Genomic DNA, 20,038 nt, shown 5'->3' on the forward strand with positions numbered 1-20,038 from the left:
TACTTCTCTTCTATATCTATTTCCCTTGAAGAAAACACCTCACTATCATAATCTCAATTGGACCAATCCTAGTCACCCGTTACTTTTCTAATTAGGTTTTCTCTCATACCGGGCTTTGCTTGAACCAATACTCTGCTTATACCTTAGTCAGGACTTCTGCCTGAACTTCCCAACTGCTACCTATCATTAGGTTACTTTTGCCTAAGCACACTTAACTAAATAGTGTTGATAGGCTTAAACCCTAGTACCCTGCTATCTTAGGCCTTTCTTATTCTACCTTTAGTCAGGTCTGTTCAGCTTACATTCTTATCTCTCTCCTTATCTTAAGGATTTACCTGTCAATACTCAGTCTGTCTCTGGGTTACAAGGGTTCTTCCTATATCTAGAGCTAGCCTGAGTGTCTCTTTTTCAGGTCTTATGGCTCTAACTCCTCTAACTTTGGCTTTCCTCTATTAATCGAAAGGAAATTGAATCCAGCTTAATTAATGATAAGGTTATTTGGAAGGAAATCATGGGTACTCTCTCAGTACTGGTTTACAACTGAAGGAGGTTTCCACATCCTCAACTTGTCCTTGGTCTTCATCTTCCCAAATAGGTACCAATCTCTAGGAGACTTAGACCATAGGACTAAGTGAAGTCATCTCCACTCAATTGGTCACCATACTAATAATTCCCCAAAACTGTTCCAAGAACCAATACCATTTTCTTAAGCCTCTTGTCAATTCCCTAGGCTACCTATTCGTCTCTTTAGGTGCCTAAGCCAATCTGTCTTAGGAGTTCTCTTACTCCTCCAGCTGCTCTTATCGTCTCTTACTACTTTAGAACGGTATAGAGAGAGGACTTATGCAACTTCTCTTTCCTCTGCTTTATCTTTCAGTATGAGCATACTCTAACATGCATTTATGACATTTTAATGCAAGGAGTGCAAGCTCTTACTGATTGCTATGTCCATAGCATGCCGACTAGACATCTTATCCCTACAAGAGGGAGCCTCTTTCTCTGTTCGCAGCTGCTTCTGAAAGTTATAGGGAGAGGACTTTTGAGGTTCTTTTTCTTTCTGCTTACTCTAGTACTCTGCTAAGCTCAGGTACATCTAAGCCTAGCTTTATTCTTGGCTAGTTGTGCTTCCATTAGGTAAGGTCAACTCCACTTGCCTTGCCTCGGCTGCTTCCCTTTCCCTGATCGGATAGGGCATTTTGCTCCATCTAGAGCAGTGTCAATTCTGACTTGGAGGACCAATTCCTATTTTCTCTAGGAAGATTCCTGGCCAAGAACTTATCCCTTGGAAAGGGTGCCTCTCAACCTAACCCCACGTGACTGAGTATCTCTTAACATCATCGGGAACATGCCAATCTCATAATGCTAGTTCCCCGTATGGCTATCTGTCTCATTCTCATCTCTTTCTCTTCTTTTTAATCCCTAAGAATTCCACTAGGATTATCTACCTTGACTTTACTATCTCCATGTTCCTATTTATCTATTCAGGAACTTGAGATAGCTACTCTATTATAGTGCCCCATCTCTAACGAGGCTTTAAGAGCTTGCTCAGCTTAAGTGGCCACTACACCCTCTTAGCGGTGTACAGACTCAACCCCTAACTATCTTGTTCAACTCATCATTACTCTTCCTCTTGAGGGGGAATCTGATAGCTTTTAAATAGTGGCTACAACTCTCTCTTTGATCTCTATTAGTCTTACTCTCAGGGACCTCATAGTCCATCAAGTTGTGCCAAGATACCACCTCAGCGTCTGAGAGTCACTATCTCTATTCGTCATGACCAGAATTCTTATTCGCCACCATTTTCTTTGGCTCATCATGACAAAACATACCTTCTCTTACTTCTGCTAGTTTTACTTAGCATTGTTTATCGTAACCTTAACTGCTGCCTGAAGGACTTCCATGTCCTAGCCTCACTGTAATCCCCAACTAAGTCAACTACTTCCTTTCAAGCAATAAAGGAAGGGTCTGGCTCACAACTCTGGGCCATTAGCACTTTTGCTTTCCCTTATCCTCAGGGATTACCAGTGGCAGAAATTAATCTTTAGCTCTTCTGACCTTTTTATATCTATTTAGGAATCAAAGATAACTACTTTGATCGTGCTGCCTTAACCTTGTATCAAGGCTACAGTAATTGTATCTAACTTAGGTTGCCACTTAACCCTTTTTCTTCTAGGGTTTAGACTCATACCTCTATCTGACTTATGAGCCATTATCCCCTTTTCTTTAGAGGGAAGTCTCTTTATCTTTACACAGTGGCTACCTTCCTCTGCGTATAACTCCTTATCATTATTTTATCTGTACCTTTCTAACAGAGGACCCCAACTTCATTTAAAGATCCTTATTACTTATTTTTCTTAGAGCATTCACCACCAATCCATAACCTTAGTTGGACCTTAGCTAGTATTCCACTACTAGCTTTAACCTGAACTGGGCTTTTCTAAATTCTTGCAGATAGTTCTCTTCTTCCTATGCCAGAACCTCTGCTCTGATACCAAAAATGTCACATCTTACTTATATAGTACCTTAGCATTTATTTAGAATCATTCCAGACCATGTTGGATGGTCTTACACTTAAAAATTTCAATTTGGACGTTAATTTTCTGAAAATTACTATTCACTGTCCAGTTTTCAGATTACAGGTCCAACTTTGAAAAATCATAACTAATTTTAGAAAAATCGTATGGAGGTGTTGCAAAATTCTACGGAAAGCTCTTTCAATGCTCTTTAAGAGAAAAATATTCAACTAAACTCATCCTCACTGAAAACGTACAGTTTATTGGATTAAAATTACTATTCATTTGGTAAAATCTGGACTTTCCAGATTCTGCGCCTTAACTTCGAAAATTCATATCTCATTGTATACACATCCAAATGATGTGATTTACCACTCATTTTAAAGATTGGGATATGAGTTATAAGTGTACCAAATTCCGTAGCTTAACTCATTCATATGATAGGTCGAACTAAAGCTTGAAATTAACTGCTTCAGGACCTATGTTTTATCCCTTAATATCTCTTTACTTTAATTCTTTTTATTTCTTTGGCATACCTAACATGGGCTTACTCTTTCCCATTCATGCTCATATACTTTCATTCATGCCATAAACATCCTAAGCACATGCATTGAATTGATGGCATTGATAACATAACTTACAACATAGGAGAATTATACATTGAATAATAACATCAATCATTAGCATTAATAATTCTCCACTTCTTCTCCTTGCTTCTCATGCCCTTAGTGCCCATCATTGATTTGACCTAAATGGTTGGTTAGGGAGGGGGTGAGATTCGGGGGAATCTCAGTAGCAAACACTACCACATACATGCACAAGATGGATGCTAGTGTATGGTATGTAGTTTTTCATAAATTTAAGTTTACTAGTGACATGCCATCATGCTTTATGCTTGGTATAAAAATGCATGGCCATGGGAACATATTAAAAATAGCATTTCCAGCAACAATCATCATGTCACAACATCATTCAAACAACAAATACAAACCAACACATAAGCATACCATGTCAAGCACATAAAGGGTAAGTTCACTACCTTGCACCTCAAGCTTTCTTCTTACTTTTCCTTTGACTCCCTTGACTTTCCAACCATGGTAGCTTTAGCCCAACATCATCAAACATCCTCTTAGATGTTTCAAGATCCTAAACATAATCACATTGGTCACACAACCCATTAGGACCAAGAGATTACATAAAGTTCAAGACTAGCTTTCTTGAACCTCAACCCTTTCTCTTAGTCTTAGGGTTTTCTTTCTAGCTTTTCTAACATAAATCTCATCATTTCCCATCCTTATGATCCATTTCTTGTCAATTAGGACCACTTTAGATGGCTTTAGATTCAAGAATATCAAATCTGGAAAATTTGGTTCGCGGGTACTGTTCACGCAGAATCTCCAGAATTTTTGATCAACTTTCAAAATTCATAATTAAATCTAGAAAAATAAAAATTGAGTGCTTCCAAGTCTCACTGAAAGATAATTAAGTTAAATTTAAAGGAAAAATAGTTTCAGGAACCAATTCTATGCCAAACAGTACCATAATTGTACGGAAATCGACAATCTCCCAAAAGTTCAACACTGTTTCCAGATTTCAAACCCTAACTTTGAAAAATCACCATAAATCGTACACATATCCAAATAAAGTGTTCTACCCATGGATTTAAAGCTCATAGAGTGTACTTTAAGAATGCCAAATTTTAGAACCAGATATGAACAGTAAATAATTCGAAAAAGCCATCAAATCAGCACGTAATTCTTCCAATTTTCACATAGATCCACTTGGATCTACCATACTTTGAGGTGTTCTAGCAAGATCTAACAACCAAACTCCCTTCCCCACTCATCAACCATTTTGACCAGCCATCAAAAGGGAGAGAAGACATATTTTCAACCATAAAAGAGAAAGAAACCAAGGCAAGAACACATCTAGAGCCAAGAACTCACCTTGAACCTTGATTGTATGACCAAAGTTGATGCCTTTCTCTTGGTTTTCCCTCAAAACTCTCTTTTTCCCTCTCTTCATGCCTTGCACGAAATTCCCATCTGATTTAGGGGAGAGATGAGCTCATTAATGTGTACAAAATATCCCACCAACCATCATTAATGTTATGCCAAGTGTCATTAGCCTATTTAATCTTAATCCTCTCTCTTAATTAACTTAAATCATAATGTAATTAAATTCCAAAGTCAAGATCCTCTCCATTGGTAGCTTGACACTTGGAAAACTTTAATTACCATCCATTAAAGGCTTGACAAGTGGCTACTTGTGGGCCAAGCAAAGTGCAAGACTCTGATTAACACTTTATCGGTGCACTTTTACTCCGGGTTTAACTTCTTTTCTATAATTACAGTGCTCTGGCCTCTGTAATTATTTTTTGTCAGATCCATAAATTCTCTTTAATTTTAGAGAGTATCTATGAATTTTCTTAGCCCATAACACTTCCTTTAAGCCTTGCATAAAATTCATTTACTAAAATACCCTTTTATCGGCAAAACCGGCTCTTTAATTTCTTAAAGCCACTCTACTGGCCTTTTGGTTGCGGGACTAATTTTATAAATTAGTACAACCTTTCAACCCTTTAACCTCATTTTTGTATACACTTTTGAGGTCTCTTGCTATTTCAAATAATTACCTCAAATGGTATACTTTTTACCGGTCACAACCTCATAAATTCCATTTAAGCTGCCTCAGGGGTATTTTCATCTTTTCTCTTCATAGAAGAGCCTTAGAATATTATTTCCAATTTTCTAGGATTTTCTTGGAATTCTCTGCGTACTCTTCCATTTTTACCCCTGTTGGTCATAACTTTTTGAATTTACGGTTTTACCCCTGCTTAAGTCTAACCTCATAGAACCATCTCTTTGAGGTTTCTAACTTACCCATTGGCCTGTATCTAGCCTCTTTTCTCTTTTTGGGCCTTCGAGACTTTACTGGAGCCTCTAACCTTAATTATACTCGAGCCCTTGAAAACTTTTACTTTGCAGTTTAGTCCCTGAAACTGCTTTAACTTCCTTTCTCATCTTTGGGACTTCTGCTCACAGGGCTCTGGTAACCTATTTAATTTAGGCTATTTTTGGAACTTCTAGGCCTAAAAGTCTGGTTGTTACACCTGTTGAGTCTAATATTTAAATCAATGAACCTCATTAATGAGAACATTATTAAGCTCTCCTAATGTGCAATTATGGAATGATATGTGCAATTGGTTCTTAAATTGAATTTCATTAAGGGTTAAGGTGCAATTTTAACAACAAAGTTTACCCTAAGGAGCACTGGGCACCATAAAGTTTATTTGGGTGCAAAAATATACATGAAGTTGTCAAAAGGGAGCATCTGGCACCATGCCGTTAATGTCCGTCAGTTTACCGTTAGAGGGGCCCAGAAAGTTAGTTTTAAGGTGCATTTTTAACAACAAAGTTTGCATCAAGGGGCATTAGGCACCAAGAAATTTACTTGGCAATAAAAATATACATGAACTTTGTAAAAGGAAAAAAAATCTTCAACTTCCATAAACATCCATCAATTTTATTCTTTTTAGTCTCACCAAATGCTATATTTTCTCTCTATAAATTTCCATTTCCAAGCCGATCCATCTTTCTCTCATTATAGTTAACACGCACACTATCTTTGTCATGTCATTTTCTGAGCTTCCAAGCCTTTTATATGTATTTAAGCAAAACACATCTTTCCCTTCTAGGATATGAGGTTCATTACTTGCACCCGAGTACTACCTCCAGTCTTTAATATAGGATACAATAGACTAATTTGAGGAGATTAAAATAAATAAATAAATTACTTTAAATATTATATTATTTATTTATTTGACGCAATAGCATATAGTACATGATCTCTCTAAAATATTTATATACATCATTAAATTATGTATTAGTTTACAAGCCAAGAAAATTAATTAGGAGAAAAAACAATAAATATAATATTTTAAAGTAATTTATTTATTTATTTTTAATCTCCTTAAATTAGTCCATTGCATCCTATATTAAGGACTGGAAGTAGTACTTGGATGCAAGCAATAAACCTCTTATCCTAGAAGGGAAAGATGTGTTTTGCTTAAATACATACAAAAGGCTTGGAGGCTAAGAAGACGACATGACAGAGAGAGTATGCGTGTTGACTATGATGAGAGAAAGATGGATCGACTTGGAAGTGAAAATTGATGGAGAGAAAATATAGCATTTGGTGAGACCCAAAAGAATAAAATTAATGGACGTTTATGGAAGTTGAAGAATTTTGTTATTTTTTTTCTTTTACAAAGTTCATGTATATTTTTGCACCTAAGTAAATTTCATGGTGCCTAATGCCCCTTGATGCAAACTTTGTTGTTAAAAATGCACCTTAAAACTGACTTTCTGGGACCCTCTAACGGTAAACTGACGGACGTTAACAGCATGGTGCTAGATGCTCCCTTTTGACAACTTCATGTATATTTTTGCATTCAAATAAACTTTATGGTGCCCAGTGCCCCTTAAGGTAAACTTTGTTGTTAAAATTGCACCTTAACCCTTTCATTAGTATCAGGCTACTCATAACTAGTAAGAAAGTAAGAAAAGTATGAAACCAACTCAAGAACATATATATGAAATCATATATATAAGCTCATAAATTCTATAAAAACCAATCTATAATTACAAAGATTAATCCAAACACATAACCTAACCAAGGTACTTTACATTCTACCACATAATAAAATCATCCACAACTAAATAATCATAAATACAAAGCCAAATGTTAAGATTAAAACAAGCATTCCCTTTTGTAGCTCTTAGATTTATGCCATTTTCATCAATCTCCAAGAAGGCAAGTGTTTAACCATGTATTAAAGCAAAGTAGACCACAACCAGCTTGAGCTATCCATAGTAGAAAACCCAAAATAAAGGGGAGAAGATGAAGGAGTATGGAGGAAGATGATGAATCAAAGTGAGAGAAATAAGAGAATTAAAGAGCTAGAGTATGGAATGAATGAATAGAGGCTAGGGTTCAATTATGCTAACTTGTGGCCTTTTCATATTGATTTTGGGTTGAGTTTAAAGCTCCAAAATGCGTAGTAAAATTTTACACACATTAATGACGACAAACTACATAGTGGCTACTCTCCTTGTTTCTTGTGCTGTGTACTCCATGGTTTGACTTTTTGGCTCCTTTTATCTTGTATCCTGTAAAGAAAATCAGTACTTTATGTTAGTGGCAGTCTCACTAAGAGGGGGTGAATTGGGTGAGTTATAAAAAATTTAACTATATTGAAATATAAAATTAATAAAAACATAGAGTTTTGAGTTAGAAAGATTTCACCGTAGATCAAAGACACCGGATTTATATTGGTTCAATCTTAACCACTTGACCTACGTCCAGTCCTCAAAACACCTCTGAGATTTTTACTATGATCTAAGGTTAAACGGGCTCTTGGTGCCTCAATACAACAATTGATTTTCTCAATCACTCCCCCTTACTACCCATAAGGTTACAATCCCTCTCAAGAGTCCACTCTCTTGAGTCAGAAAGTGAGTAAAGAAGGTATACCAGTCTCTCTCACAGAGTAAATGAATATGAAACACTGAAGCTCGGTAAAGAACAGAGTATTAAATGCAACAGTAAAAGTTTTTGCAGAAGGTAGCTCTCATATTCAATTCCTCATTCAATGCTCTGCGCACCTTTTATAGTTGGAGAAGTTTAATTAACCGTTAGACTGAAGAGCTTTTAGTTGTTGGAAGTTCGGTTGCATGTTTTCCTATTTGCAATGGTATTCACTATTAATGCTTCTGACACAGTAGGTTAAGGGCTACTAGATATTCGTTGAATATCTGTTGAGCTTCATATTCTATAACAATACTTGAAACTAATATGTTTTTCCTTCAGAATGAAACTCATGAAGATAACTGATCAAGTGATAATAATATTAATGTGGTAGTTGGAAAGGGAATCAATTAATCACCAGATACTTTAAACATAAACTAAACATCCGTGATCGAAGTCATGATTGATAACTGGTTGAATGATTAAGTTATCGATTAATTAAAGTGAAAGATTTTGAAACAGATAACTATATTTATCGATCAAGTTATGGATTAACTAATGATCTATCAAGTGATCCATAAATGAAAAGAGTGACTTCAGAAAGATTATGTAGAGAAAAGGCTCAAGGTCACCTATGATTTTGAATCCCTTAAAATAGAGAATTAAGATAAACAGGAAGGCTGAGAAGAGGTTGAAGAGAAATATTCAAAAGTTTTTCAATCTCACTGTAGCTTCTTGTTATTGAAAGAACTGGATCATTGATTGAATAAGTGATCGAAAAATGTTTGATTGATCAAGTTATTGATAAAGCTAAGTAAAACAAAAGTTGATTTTCAAAGAACATTGATCGAATACTTTATCAATAAATGGATGATAGAAAATTTGATCGATAAAAAGGTTTAACAAAGATTTTCACAAGGGGCACAAAACATATGATGATCGAGTAAGTGATTGATTAAGGATTGATCGATCAAGTGATCGATAAAAATATAGTCAAGAGATTTAGTTCTGAAATGCCAGGAAAATGTTTGATCGATCACATTATGTGAGAACAGAATATTTAAAAGATTAGATGATCGATCATTTCATTGATAAATCAATGATCAATCAAGTGATCGAAGAAAAACTTAAAACAGTTTAATCCAGTGAAAAGGTGATGATCGATCATTTAATTAATAAACCGTTAATCAATCAAGTGATCAATAAAGAACTTGTCAACACACTTAAACATTAAGAAAATATTGATAAACATGTAAGTTATTATGCAATGATAGAACAAGTTATCAATGAAGCTGTGATCGATAAATGGTGATTAAAATAAAATAAAACGTGAGTAGGAAGCTTTACCATTTATCTGTCTTCTCATTGATGACTTATTTATTGATCATGTGATTCATAAACACTTACCAAAATTATGTCTCATTATCTGTCAGTTGTTCAATTATTAGATTATTGATCAATTGATCAATAATTTTCTGCAGACTTCTATACAAAACAGTGTTAACAATGATCGATCAACACATACAATTTGAATTATTTATCAAGTTATTGATTAACATTTCTGCTAAGTTACTTGTTTACACAGGAATTTTATCTGTCATGTGATCGATAAACCCTTGATCAATCAGATGATCGATCAACTTACTAAAACACAGATTACTCAATTTGTTATCATCAAAAACCTTAAATCTAACACTTTATAGCACCAAATTATCCTAGAAATTAATTAACAACAACAATAACCAATTATGATAATTTTATCCCTAATACTTATCACTAAATGTATGCAATTAAGCTCACAATAACCCATAACAACCATCAAAGTAATATAAAATACTATACAAATAATGGGTTAGTTCAGGACATTGGCTAGGTAACGCCTTATGATTTGGAATCTTTTATAATCCTATCAAATGAATAAATTGTTTGTTAACTATGACTCCAGCCAAAGATAATAAGTTTGGTCGGGGGTAACAAGGATGGTCTGTATATCAATCATTTGCTTGGTATGCTATATATGTGATTTAAATTTAATATATGATAAAGACTGTAAAGTTATTTTGTAAGAAGGGTTTGGATATGTTTTGTGAAATTACTAGTGAAAGTGATTAAGAAATATATTATGATAACCAAGCATTTCGGAAAAGAAAGGATTTTCTTGGTAATTAGATTGAGAACTAGTTTCTGAATGTTTTTATGTACAAACTGGTATAAACTAGTTATTCCTAGTCACACTTGATTTTGGAACCGTATTTTCTAGATCTCGATTTACATGTGTATATTGTTAGTGGCAGTCTCACCCAAGAGGAGAGTGAATTGGGTGAGTCATAAAAATCTTGTGAATTTAAAACAATAATCTAACGGAAACAGAGAGTGTGAGTTAGAGAGATTTCACCGAAGAAAGAGGATACAGAATTTATACTAGTTTGGTCTCAACCACTTGACCTACGTCCAGTCCTTAGAACACCTCTGAGTATTCCACTATGTTCAAAGATTAATCGGGCTCTTGGTACCGCATTGCAGCAATTGGTTCGCTCAATCACTCCCCCTTACTACCCATAAGGTTACAATCCCTCTCAAGAGTCCACACTCTTAAGTTTCACACAGAATGTGATTTACAATGATAGATACAGACTCTCTCACAGAGTAATTAAATGAGAAACACTGAAGCTTGGTATATGCTAGAATAGAGTATTGAATGTAACAGTAAATAATTAGCAGAGGGTAGCTCACGTATTCAATCTATTCATTTAATGCTTCTTCGCGCCTTTTATAGTTGAGGTAGTTTAATAACCGTTAGACGGAAGAGCTTCTAGCCGTTAAGAGTTTGGTTGTGTGTTTTCCCAGTTGCAACGGTTCTCGTCACTAATGCTTCTGACATGGTAGGTTACAGGCTACTAAGCAACCATTGGAGAGCCGTTGAGTTCTTCTTCGTAATCTACAATAGTACTTTAATTAAATAAGTTTCTCTTTGCAGAGTAAGACTTAGATCAGACCGAACAAATGATAAGATGAATATTCAGAGTTTAAAAGTAGAATTAATCAGTTGCTAAATGTTTTGAACGATAACTGGACATCCTTGATCAGAATAATGATCGATGACTGGTTGATCAATCAAGTTATTGATTATTCAGAATGAGAACTTTTGACATAGGTAACTATGTTTAACGATCAAGTGATGGATCATTGATTTATCGATCAAGTGATCGATAAAAGGAAACAGTGACTTCATAAAGGTATGCAGAGAAAAGGAAGCTCAAGGTCTCTTTTGATTATGAAATTCTTTAAATAGAGAATTAAAACAAACATGAAGGCTGAGGAAAGCTTGAATAAAATAGAGAACATATTTTGAGAATCATCTCAATTGATTGAAGTTTTACTGAAATCAGTCCATGATCGAACAAGTGATCGAACATTTGTTGATCGATTAGGCTATCGATAATCAGAGTGATATGGAAATAGATTTTTAAGAAATAATGATCGAACACTTTATCGATAAATAGATGATAGATAAACTTATCGATAAACGATAAAGAAGAGTATATTTGGTGAAAATACAGACTATATAAATTATCGAATAAATGATCAATTAAGGAATGATCGATCAAGTGATTGATAAAATAGAACAAAGAGACTTAGTCTTGTAAAGACAAGGAATGGATTTATCAATCACGTTATATGAAAAACAAAGCATACACATAAATGGTGATCGATCATATTATTGATAATTGGATTATCAATCAAGTGATTGAAAAACCATAAGTTAAAGACGAGATACTGTTGATCGATCATTTGATTGATAATTAACTAATCGATCAAGTGATCAATAAGCCACAAGGATAACAACCTGCATATTGAGTGGGTTATAAAGCAATGTTTGATCACGTTATCAAAAAATCACTAATTGACAAAGTGATCGATAAATGTTGATTGAGACAAAATACAAAGTGAGTAGAGCGCTTTACCATTTATCTGTCTCCTCATCGATGATCTATTTATTGATCATGTGATCGATAAATGCTTACCAGACTTGTGTCCCATTATCTGACAGTTATTCAATCATTTGATTATCGATTAATTGATCGATAATTTTCTGCAGACTTTTATACATAACTAAGTTAACAATGATCGATCAATTGATTGATCAACACATTATCTATCAAGTTATCGATCAATGTTTCTACTTAGTTACTTGTTTGTACAGAAATATTATCTATCAAGTTATTGATAATCCTTTGATCGATCAGGTGATCGATCAACACAAATTCCTTAACTTGTTATCATCAAAACCCTAATTCTAACATTCTCCTCCTTTTTGATGATGACAAAACATAGGTGAGGAATTTTAAATATATATCATCAGATAACAATGGGAATCAAATCACAAATGCAACAAAGGCTCTCGATAGATCAGAGTAAGACAAAAAAGCAACATAAGAGAAAAAGGCTTAACTAATAAAATTGAACTGTCAAAATACATAACAACAAGCAAATTACATAACTGTTAGAAAACAAAATACATAACTGTCAGAAAACATAAAACAACAGTAAAAACAAGAAATTAAACTAGACAGATTCCTTCTCCCCCTTTTTGTCAGCAGCAGGAGAAGGGGAAGGAATAGAAACAGTAGGCATGGGAAGTGGAATAGGAAGAGGGAGAAGTTAAGAAAGTGGAGAGAAGGGTGGAAAATGCAGAGAAGGGATTGGCTGTGGAACAGTGATAAGAGCTAAGGTAGTAGGAGGAGTGGGAGAGGTAGAGGGTACAAATGGTAAAGTAGAAACAGGAGAAGTGGGTATAGGTGAAGTAGGTGGTGCAAGCTCATGGTGAGGAGGAAATGGTGAGTGAGAGAGTAAATCCTCAAAACTGAAAGAGGTGCTGGGCGCAGAGAAGTTGTTGCAGAGAGAGGCCTCATCCCTTTGAGCTCTCTGATCTCTCTGTCAACATGATCGAATCTCTGAGAGACTTCCTTTTCCAAAACTATCATTGCTTGTTGATGAAGATCCAGAATTTTGGAAATGCCCTCAAATTTTCTGTCAAAGACTTCCCTATAGTCTCTTAGTGTGGCATAAACTCTTCTCTCAAAGTCTTGAAGTTCTGCTTCAAACATCTCCCTGACTGATCTTTCCATAAATGATGGTCCAGGGGTATAAGAGGGAGCTGCAGTGGATTTAGCCTCATCCTAGGTTCTAGAAGTGCTGGCAGCTGGTTGCTTCCCTTTATCTTTCTAACTCATCTTCTGTGAGGGTCTGAAGGGTAAAGGAATTCTCATTTTGTTGAGCTAGGTGATGCCAAAAGCAAGAACTTTTGTCTTAAGTTCTCCGGGCTCAAAAGGGGCGATGTTATTTGCTTAAAGGATGTAAGTGGCCAATTGAGGATAGGGAATTGGTGTAGACTTAGATTTGTTAAGGACAACATCCTTCATCTCATTAAAGATCAAATCCCCTATGTTGATCTTTTCCCCACTGATTATCCTGGCCAGTAGCAAATAATCATCCTGAGTCAGATATGAAAAACTCTCAGCCTTGTTGATCATGCTCCTCGAATAGATATAGTAGATTATTCTATAATAATCACACATTTGCTTAGGTGAAAAGTTCAGTTCACCGGGGTCGTCATCACTTTACATCAGAATTTTGTAAGCTTTGATGTCATTCATAACACTTCCTCTCACAAACTCTTGGGTTCCCAGCAGTTCATTCAGCTTGGTGTCACATCCAGTAATATGGTATTTAAGAATAGGGATATTCCTAAATATTTAAAGGCCAAAAAGGATAGGGACAAATAGAAGATTTATGGTGGAAAATAATTACTATAGTTTTCCAAGTCGATTATAAAAAGTCTGACTAATTAAGAAAAATTGGTCAAGAATAATTATGAAAAAATATTTCCAAGTCTTAGAAAATTAAGGAAAAATAAGGACAATGTTTTTTGAGAATTATATGGGATTATAAAATTGGTTTTATGACTAAATTGCCCTTAGAGAAACTATAAAGGAATTTAAGGGCGATTTAATCTAGTTTAAGGTCCTTTATTTGGAAAATTCCAAATAAATATTTGGAAGAAGGATAAAATCCTGAGAAAATTCCTATGATATTCCAAGGAATTATAAAAGATTATAGAATTAAAAGAAGACCCTCAAGTATCCAAGATTTTTCCCAATTCCTTTGAAAAGTGGAAAAATCACTAAAGAGAAGGAAAATAGTTTTCCTTTTTTATTTAATTATTGAGAAATTAAATTTGAGACAAAGAGGGCAATTCGGGAAGATAAAAATGAAGAGAATAATTTATGGATCTGACAGAAAATAATTACAGAGGCCAGAGCACTGTAATTATAGAAAAGAAATTAAACCCGGAGCAAAAGTGCACTAATAAAGCAAGAAGGAGTCTTGCACTTTACTTGGCCTACAAGTTGCCACTTGTCAAGCCTCTAATGGATGGTAATTAAAGCTTTCCAAGTGTCAAGCCACCAATGGAGAGGATCTTGACTTTTGAAATTAATTTCATTTGGCACTAAGTTAATTAAGGGAGAGGATTAAGACTAAGTAAGCATATGACACTTGGCAAATCATTAATGTTGGTTGGTGAGATATTTTTGGTCTTAATCAACACACTCCTTCCCTCATATTCAGATGGAGTTTCGGCCAAGGCAAGAAGAGAGGGAAAAAGAGAGAGCTTGAAGGGAAATCAAGAGAAAAGCAAGCTACTTTGATCTTCCAACTAAGATTCAAGCTTGGTAAGTTGTTCTAAGATATTCCTTGCTTTGCTTTATTGAGTTGTATAGTTGGAAAAATCACTTCTTGTCCCTTCTTGTTGCTGGCCAAAATGGGTATAGTGTAGGGAAGGAGGTTTTGTTGTTAAACACAGTTAGGATACTATAAATCAAGGTGGTTTCAAGTGGTTTAGTGTTGTTTTGAAAAGTTTTTCATGGTTGAACTCCAAGAAGTATAGTTCAGCCAAGACCAAAACCGAACCTTAGGATTTTTTTTCAAAGTTTTGAGGCTTCCATTGTGTTCAAAATGAAAAATGGTGTAGGGTAAACCTAAAGAACAAGTGTTAGAAGCCATAGAATCAAACCCTTTTGGTTCGGCCAAGCTGAAACTGGAAGAAGGAATTTTATTTTGTTAAATCCAAGTAGATATTTAGAATCTACATGAAAAATTATGTAGGAATGAGTCGAGGGAATTTTTAGGGTTTATGGAAACCAACTCTAAAATTTAAAGAACAAAGGTAGAAGCTTTAAGGGACAAACTTGAATTATGTTATTGATTTTTATGAGGAATGGTTGATGATTCTTGCTGTCCTTTTTATGGATTGCCATGTTAGGGTTTGGCATTTGTAGAAGCAAGAAAGAAGAACAAGAAAATCAAAGAGCATTGGATCAAAGTAGTAAGATTTAATTGACCTTAATGTTGAGTGTTGCATTGATTTCTATGCAATTTCATGTGCTATTATGTGGTTGAACTAAATGATGATGATGATGATGATTGTGTAGCTATACTCCTTGCTTTATGTGCCTTGGCTATTGCATGTTAGAGTGCTACATGTATGAGGTAAAGTAGTTCCCTATTAATAGCAAAAGGTTGGAATGCTTGTAATTGATGCATGTTGATGTTTTGGTTGATTGATCTTGGTACTGGGATTTCATTGAAATCTCATCCCTTATATGTAACTAATATTTTAGGGCTGAATCATCAAAAGGGAGGTTGTAAATCCAAGGATAAATATGGTAATGAACCATGAGGAACATGTAGGGAATTGAAAAACACGCAACGGAAGATAAATTTAAAACTTTCAATCCCTTGCCCGGATCTACCGATTGTGTTTAAGTCAAGTAGTAAGAAGCATTACCTTCGATGTTCAGTTTCTTGGTGGCTCGGGGATTCCGCCGTTCAGGATATCTCTGCTCGCCTCTTTTATTTTTCGAAGTAGACAACTTTGGTCGGCTTCCTCTACCGGTATCCACACGAACAGCTTTCCAACCACGAACGACGTGCTAGCGCCTTTGTCCGTCTAGGGTTTTTCGAAGAATCTGTCTTCCCTTCTTTATTTTTGGCCTTCTCTTATTAGCAAGTGTTTTCACTCTCTCACCCAAAACCCTAGCTCCTAATATCAAATATATAGGATGCTATAGGTATTATGAATGATATTTAATTTCGAAATTAATCCTAAATTAATTATGAAATTAATACAATATCAAATATTACCTAATCAGATAAGAGAACAATTAAATAAATATGGTTTATATTAAATCCGTCTCACAGATTTAATTCACCTATTTATTTAATTCAAAATAAAGATATGATGGAATTAATTTATATATAGATCTAATTTATCCTTATAAATTAAATCTAACAATTAATATCTCTTATATTTATATAATATGTATATATATACGAATTTATATATATATATACACGTCCACCCTATATTATTCATTGAATCTGGACATATCTTAGATTCAATGAATCTGGACATCATAACTCGTGTTGGGCTATTTTGTGTGCGACCCTGTAGGCCCATATGAAGTTGGCAGTGGGCCATTAACTATAATGACTCACAAGTCGTAAGCGGTCTCTAGCAAGACATCACGACTACCCAAATCATATGAGGATCGTTGAACGATGTAACCTTTCATACAACCATATCACGTCCCTTTTGTCACACGACATTTTGGTCATGGATGAGGCATGGAGAACATCATCCTCCTAGTCATGACCATTACTTTCTCGATCCCTAAGTAGTCTGAGTATAGAAATGGAACTACCTTTCCATTATAGTATGGCCATACATTTCTCAGACTCACTCATCGAGGGGCCCAGTAATATCTCTCTACGAATGTGAGGGACAAATTCCATCTTGACCATTCACATTCCTCCGCATGAAAAACCACTAAGCCTGAACATAGTCTTTATGATCACTTGATCAAAAGTGACTTTTGACTAGGTCAAAGTTGAGCGTTTCTCATGTAGGAATCTATGATGATCTCAGGTCAAAGGGCACAGTGACATGGTTTGTATATGAGAGAAGCTTATAACTTAACCCATGCAGCTCTCTCATAGCGGATCGATCCAACACCTTGTACTCTTACATGTGCCTATGACTTTAATTTATATCTCTATATATCTTTAAAGTCATACTGGTCTTATTTCATCTCTGCTCCCACATAGATGACCGACCAGGGACATTTAGGATAAATCATGAGTTATCCAAGGATAGTCATCACAGTAAACATGCAAATATGATAACATAATTAATAAATTCATAAATCAACAATGTTCATAGCACAATGATTGGCCCCTAGGGCACAATTTCCAACAGAACATTTATATTTGGTCATGTATAAGCATGTATGGTTGGAGCTGTAATCTCTAAATAGGACACCAGTTTAGAGCCATGTTTTTATTAAGTTCCCGAAGGAATTTTTACACAAAATTTGGTATGCTTAAATTTCACGTCCTGAGCTTCAAATTGATAGGTAGCACATTAAAAATAGCTAACTACACGATTTTTAATGATTTTTCAAAGTGACTGTTCAGAATCTGGAAAAAGGATTTTTGCCAAATGGATAGAAGTGAATTTCACAAAAACCTGAACTTTTTCGAATTGAATTGGTTCACAAGATTATTTTTCCTTAGAAGATCATTCAAAGAGCTTTTTATAGAATTTTGAACCACTCTATTTGATTTTTCTAGATTAAGTTATGAATTTTTGAAGTTGGGCAGAAAACTGGATTTTTACCTGATGAATAGTAAAAATCCGAAAATCAGCGTTTTTCATGGATTTTTAAGCCCAAGACCATCCAAGGTGATCTAAATTGGTTTTAATTAAACCCTAAGTGGATCTGATAATAAGGTGTGACACTTGGCATTAGAAATGTGGAAGGTTTGGCCTCTCAGTTTAATTCTTAGATAATCATTAATCAGATTATCCTGCTCATCATATTCTTCCACGGATTCCATATTACAGTAGAACCTCTTAATCACCTCAGGACAATACTCTCCTCCAATAATCAACCAAGTTAAATCGTATTCCAGGAGTTACTCAAATCCAGATTAATCTGTTTATTTTTCTTCAGACTCTCAATATCCATAGAAACTACAGGACAGAATTTTTGATTTGCAAAATCTATCTTAAACTTAGCCGAATTTACATCACTATCTAGGTTCCCAATTAACAGCTCAGAAAAATCAGATGGGATACCTTTGGTAGGAATTTGGCGTGACACACCTTCACTGGCTCTCTACTTTCTTTATCTCAGTTGCTTGGGAATAGGAACTCTCAAGGCAACCTCCATAGCTTTCTGAACTGAAGCTTCCTCATCATATTCTATTTCAGATTCCTCGGTGACCATTGGTAGCTTGGATTTTGACCGGGGAGATTTTCACTAAGGAGTAGGTTGCTTTTCGGCTTGACTTTCTTGTATTTTAAGGACTTCTCTTTTCTTCGAAGATTCTTCCCTCACTTTCGGTCTGTATCTTTTCCTTGTACCCGAAGGAGTAGTATCTTTTGATTGAGTTTGTTTCTTTGCGCTTTCTTCACGCTCAACATTCAGTTGCTTGACTCTCACCATTTTCTGTTGGACCGAAGGATTCTGAGGATTTAATAGGTTAATGGAGTGTTTGACGAGTGCGGTGGAGAACGAGTGAGCTTCAGGGTTGGATTCGAGTGGAAAGGAGCCGAAAATTTAATGGAATAGTGAATTTTGGACCATTGCGTAGGAACATGGGAATAGTTTTTTTGAGTTAGGGTTCGATAACTGACAGGGGTTTTCAAAAACAAAGACGTTATAGGTACTAAAATTATCGATCATGTTATCGATCAATAAGTGATCGATCACGTGTTCGATAAATATGAAGAACACACAAGAACACTAAAGACAATTATCGATCATTCCATACTCTGTTTACCTTTGTTTTTCTTTGACAAAACAGAGCTTCCTGCAAAACAAATTTCTATACACTCTAATGCTTAAGTTAGTCTTTTAATCATCAAAACATTAAATCTAAGGATTCAAATAAAAGATTTCTTACAACTCATTGGGATTTACCATTCCCAATTCTCTTCTAAAGTAGTTGAATTTCTGTTGATTGAGAGGCTTTGTGAAAATATCTGCTATTTGATATTCGGTAGGAATGAATTCTACTTCTACACCTTTCTTTTGAACATGATCCCTAATGAAATGATGTCGAATGTCAATGTGTTTAGTTTGGGCATAATGAACTGGATTTTTTGACAAGCTTATCATACTCGTGTTGTCACACAGGATTGGAATCTCTCTCAAATTGATTCCCAGATCTTGTAGTTGTTGTCTTAACCATAGAATCTAAGCACAACAACTGGCAGTGGCAACATATTCTGATTCTGTGGAGGAAATTGCCACAGTATTCTGCTTTTTGCTTGACCATGAGACAAGGCATCCTCCGAGGAATTGACATTGTCTACTGGTATTCTTTCTATTCGTCTTATAACCTCTATGATCAGCATCTGAGTATCCCATTAGATATTCTAAACCTTTCTTCGGTACCAGATTCCCAAATTTTGTGTACCGACAAAATATCTGAGAATTCGCTTGACGGCTTCTTCATGTGATTCTTTGGGGGCTGATTGATATCTTGCGCACATTCCCACACTGAATTGAATATCAAGCCTGCTTGCAGTGAGATAGAGTAATGAACCAATCATTCCTCTATATTTGGTTAGATTCATGTCCTTGCCCTTTTCGTCTGCATCCAGCGAGATGATTGAGCTCATAGGAGTTTTTACACTTTTGGCATTTTCTAATCCATATTTCTTTAGTAACTCCTTCAGATACTTCGTCTGAGATATAAATATTCCATTTTTCTTTTGCTTGATTTGTAACCCCAGAAAAAAGTTCAATTCTCCCATCATCAACATTTTGAATTCACCCTGCATTAGCTTGGCAAACTCTTGACAGAGATCCTCATTAGTAGCTCCGAAAATAATATCATCCATGTAAATTTGAACAATCAAAAGT

Source organism: Neltuma alba, unplaced genomic scaffold (genome assembly GCF_004799145.2).
Source record: "Neltuma alba isolate B1F8T4 unplaced genomic scaffold, ASM479914v2 tig00010399_pilon, whole genome shotgun sequence".
In the NCBI taxonomy this organism is placed as follows: domain Eukaryota; kingdom Viridiplantae; phylum Streptophyta; class Magnoliopsida; order Fabales; family Fabaceae; genus Neltuma; species Neltuma alba.